The sequence below is a fragment of the Portunus trituberculatus genome, chromosome 35, assembly GCF_017591435.1.
Source record: "Portunus trituberculatus isolate SZX2019 chromosome 35, ASM1759143v1, whole genome shotgun sequence".
Taxonomy (NCBI): Eukaryota; Metazoa; Arthropoda; class Malacostraca; order Decapoda; family Portunidae; genus Portunus; species Portunus trituberculatus.
Window position 1 is genome coordinate 10,250,926 of NC_059289.1, and position 5,000 is coordinate 10,255,925.

General features: G+C 42.5%; 1 long non-coding RNA gene across 2 annotated transcripts in view; it reads right to left on the reverse strand.

The window, feature by feature from the left end:
- Positions 1-5,000, reverse strand: part of LOC123513156 — a 34,556-nt gene that overhangs the window by 338 nt on the left and 29,218 nt on the right. The window contains exons 5-6 of one of the 2 annotated variants that reach the window (XR_006677280.1): positions 1,421-1,591; positions 386-471 (exon numbers count right to left, since the gene is read on the reverse strand). This is a non-coding gene — a long non-coding RNA (uncharacterized LOC123513156). Of the gene's footprint in view, positions 1-385; positions 472-1,365; positions 1,592-5,000 lie in introns of both variants that reach the window. The other variant, XR_006677279.1, reaches the window with a different exon arrangement.

The following is a 5,000-nucleotide window of genomic DNA, read 5'->3' on the forward strand; positions in this document are numbered from 1 at the left end:
ATACAAGTGTTAACCAATATTCTCAATCATTCATACCTTCCAATGGTAAACTCTGAACTCTCCACCTGTTTTTGTATTTCCTTCCATTTGACTTCTTTTAAGAGAGAGAGGTGGTAAGACATTTGTCCCAGGCTTTAGGCCGATTCTTTGAGATCTTTTAGGGAAACTTCAGTTCCAGTGGCACTTTTTTTCCTAATATTTGTTGCCCTTGGCAGTTCTCTCTCTTACATAAAAAAGCGAAGAAGTGATTATGTACTAATGACGTATCTACTATATCACTGTAATAGCTGATTTGATGCCAATTAGTACTACATTTGAGCTTCAGCAGATCAAGACAAGGAAAATAAAAAAAAAACTTGTCTGTTAAATCCTGATGTTCACTTACTCATTTCTTCGATCCATCTTATGTTCTCAAACTTATCATCTCTTCTTTCCTGTGCTCACCACCACTACCTTGCTGATACTTTCAACCTAGAAAAAAATGTGGATCTAATTATACAAATCAGTTGTATATAGATTATAACAAATGTAATCAGTTATATAATGTTTCCTGTTCCTAACATTTGGTAAACTAGTCTTAAATATCAATGTACGATATAATTTACCATTGTCAATGTTTAATATTACAAAATGACTTCGTAAGACAAACAAATAATCAGTGCAAAGGATTGATGCAAAATATCGATACATACAACAATCGATTCACACTAAATAGAAATAAACTATATATCAAATAAACTGAGGTATTGAGATGTTTTTTTTCTCCTGTACTGGTTTGAGAGAAGACAAGAGAAAAAATATATAATTAGATAAATCAATCAGTTACTGGATTATTAAGTTGGTCAGTCAGTTCGTTCCATACTCACTCACTCACACACACACACACACACACACACACACACACACACACACACACACACACACACTGTGTGTGTGTGTGTGTGTGTGTGTGTGTGTGTGTGTGTGTGTGTGTGTGTGTGTGTGTGTGTGTGTGTGTGTGTGTGTGTGTGTGTGTGTGTGTGTGTGTGTGTGTGTGTGTGTGTGTGTGTGTGTGTGTGTGTGTGTGTGTGTGTGTGTGTGTGTGTGTGTGTGTGTGTGTGTGTGTGTGTGTGTGTGTGTGTGTGTGTGTGTGTGTGTGTGTGTGTGTGTGAGTGAGTGAGTGAGTGAGTGTGAGTGAGTGAGTGAGTATGGAACGAACTGACTGACCAACTTAATAATCCAGTAACTGATTGATTAATCTAATTATATTCTCTCTCTCTCTCTCTCTCTCTCTCTCTCTCTCTCTCTCTCTCTCTCTCTCTCTCTCTCTCTCTCTCTCTCTCTCTCTCTCTCTCTCTCTCTCTCTTACCGGTATCTTTGCCTTACTTTTACCACACTCCCTTAATCTTTATTTCCTCTCCTTCGTTGCTGATTTCCTCACATTTATCATCTCCTTCCCATCTTTATTCCTCTCCGCCGCTGCTCGCATTAGGGATGGCGGAGGAGATTCTTTTGAGGAGTCGTGAGCTCATTTCTAGCCTCCCCTGACGGACGGGATCGCACCACTGGAAGACGTCGGGTAGCACGCCGTGGTGTGTGGTGGTTTTGATATCTGGAAGTAAATATACGGACTAATGAACTGCTTTATAGTGAAAATCAAGGGAAAAAGAGCCTCATTAGCTTTGATTTTATATTTAAGCAGTTTGCGTATAGTCTTTGAATTTCACAACACTGCTTTGGTTGATTTTTCTGACTTTTCTGTGCGTTTTAGGTTCTTTTAATACGAAGAGAGAAGGGCAAACATGGAGGAATGAGTAACGAGGAAGAGGAGAATGAGAAGGAAGATAAGAACAACCATACGAAGGAAAATAGAAGTGAAAATAATTGGTAAGGGAGGAAAGGAAAAGATTGGAAGCTCATGCAGGCAGATGAGGGAAGAGAAGTGAAGAGTTAAGAAGCGAGAAGGAGAAGGAAAAATGAGAGAAATGGAGGGTGTTTCAGATTTTTCTCGTGTAGTTTTTCTCATTTCTCGTTTCGTGTCTAATAATATCACATCTTAAAATTTTCCACGTCCCTCCTCCAATTAGTAAACCTTCCTCATATTTACCTCTCTCTCTCTCTCTCTCTCTCTCTCTCTCTCTCTCTCTCTCTCTCTCTCTCTCTCTCTCTCTCTCTCTCTCTCTCTCTCTCTCTCTCTCTCTCTCTCTCTCTCTCTCTCTCTCTCTCTCTCTCTCTCTCTCTCTCTCTCTCTCTCTCTCTCTCTCTCTCTCTCTCTCTCTCTCTCCTTTGCTCTTGTTTGTCTTCCTCCTCCTCTTATGTTACTTCCTAGCGGTTTCTTTTTCTTTTAATATATTAAAACACACACACACACACACACACACACACACACACACACACACACACACACACACACACACACACACACACACACTGTAATCGTGTTTTTGTGTGTCTTCTTCGTACCGTGATATCCAAACCAAGTCTCTTTCAGCGAGTTTCTTTTCCCTTTTCTTTGTGGTTCCATTACGTCTTTGAGCTCTTCCTTGAACTCTATAATTTACTTCCTACCTTTACCTTGTTTGAAATGTTTCCCCACTCCCTTCCTTTCTTCCTCTCTCATTTTCTCTCTCTCTCTCTCTCTCTCTCTCTCTCTCTCTCTCTCTCTCTCTCTCTCTCTCTCTCTCTCTCTCTCTCTCTCTCTCTCTCTCTCTCTCTCTCTCTCTCTCTCTCAATTTTTTAGTTATTCACCTTGTTTAAACAGTTCTTTCATATTTAGCTAGGTGTGTGTGTGTGGGGGGGGGGCGGCTGGGTAGGCAGGTTGGATAGAGATGTCGCGGGGTTTAAGGTAAAGACTGCTGTTGAAGGCTTTATTTAGGCCTTGTGGGGCTCGCGTCCATCAAAGTCTCATTAGGAAAGTTTGTGAAATATAAAGGCGGCTCTTCATGAAAATTATCGGGTCTTTTTTATCCTCCTTTCCTCCCAACACTGCAGTTTTTCTCTCTCCATTTTTTTTCTTTCTTTTTAGAGGGAGAAAATTGCAGTGATGACTTTCCCGATAGTGCCGCGGGGCCCACGAGGCGTCCACCCGTGAAGCAGCAAATCGTCCCTCAAATGAATTCGTCCTTCACCCGACACGCAAATTTTGGCGCCGCCTCAGGCCTAGTGCGCCGCGGTGTCCTCCTTCTCGCCTCGATGTCCTTAACCCCTTCAGCACTATGACGCGTTTCCGTATTCATTCTGATTACTAAATGAGGATTTTATAGAGATTCAGAAACTTATGTGAGGGATTAAACAGTGAAAACTCTAGCCATTAATCTTCTGACCTCCATAAACCCTCCCTAATGCCAATAAAATCGTCTAATCACACCAATGATAAAAATTCTAATACTGAAGGGGTTGAAGTGTCGCACAATATTAGCAGTCAAATGGATACACAAGATTTGGAAGGAAGATTCCGGCTAATGCTATGGCAAGAAGAACGATGTTTGCCATTCAAAGTGATCGTACTCACTGCGGCACATTACGACTGGCGTACTTCAGGGATGGTTTTCACCAGCGTTTCACCACCTATTAAAAGTTGTTTGAGTCAGCCTCGTAATATTCTAGGTGGAAGTTATTCTAACATTAAGAAGGAACGTTCTTACTTATAAGTAGTGATACTTTATGAGACTTGTGAAGTAGTAGTTTTAACAGAACATTGGAATATTTTCCTTAAATTTACCGGAATCTACGCAGCGAGATTCTTGGGATAATTTTAAGAAGACTGCATGATCGTTAGGAAACCATGAGAAGCTGAAAACCAGACCAGTGATCCTGCGGCCACCAACAGATAGTCCACGTGGGAAGCCAAAGCGTTTCAAAGTATCAAGCTCAGGACCACAGAAGGGATCTCCCGTTCGCAGCGCACGCAGGGTCGACAAGCGTGTAATTACATCGCATTCTTTATCTGTATTTCGAAGTTCTTTTTGGGGAGAGTGAAGCCTTTGGAAACCAAGAACGATAAAGAGAGACGTTATTGCCACTCTAACCGCTCACTGGAGGACGCGCAATGAGAGAAATGTTTCTACTTAGCCCAATATTGCCTCAGCTAATATTCCCGCTGTGTGGCTGCGGCCGAGCATTTGCAGGTGACACTGGACTTTTGCTCTTGCTGGTCTCTGCACAAAGGAAAGAGAGGAACAGTGAATAGAGGCGCCGCCGCCACTGCAACGGTGCTCTTGGATGCAGATTCACAGTAGGGCAGGGAATGGAATGCGTCTCTGAATATGAAAAAACGAAATTAAATTAAACTTGTGTCAGAGAGAGAGAGAGAGAGAGAGAGAGAGAGAGAGAGAGAGAGAGAGAGAGAGAGAGAGAGAGAGAGAGAGAGAGAGAGAGAGAGAGAGAGAGAGAGAGAGAGAGTAGTAGTAGTAGTAGTAGTAGTAGTAGTAATTGCAGGAACGTAACAGTAGTAGTAGCAGTAGTTGCAGGAGCGTAACAGTAGTAGTAGTAGTAGTAGTAGTCGTAGTCGTAGTCGTAGTCGTAGTCGTAGTCGTCGTCGTCGTCGTCGTCGTCTTTTTGGTTGATCTTCTATCATTCCATCGGCTCGTAGTGACGGGCGGGTTCAACTTCGCCTTACGAGTTTCTCTCTCTGTGATTGGAGTGCTAATATATATGTAAATTGGGTTCATGGATATTCATCAGGTTATTAAACTCTGGGGCGCTTGCGTGCGTCGTTCATATCCGTCGATTTCAGGGCAGGGAAGCGCCTCGCTGCACCAGATTTTCTACTTACTCTCGCCCCTTTGCCGCCCATTTCACTAAGGCTAATGGTACCTCCTCTCTTTCATTCCTTTCACTGGCAAACTCTCGAACTCTCTGCCAGTTTCTGTTTTTCCATCCACGACTCGAACTGCTGTAAAGAGAGGAACATTGGTGCATATCCGGGACTAAATTGGCGTTCATTTCAGATTTTTTTTCCACCAGGCGTTTTTGCTGTCTTCCCCCTTTGTGCTTCTGGCTGGCATCTTTCACGTGTTGCA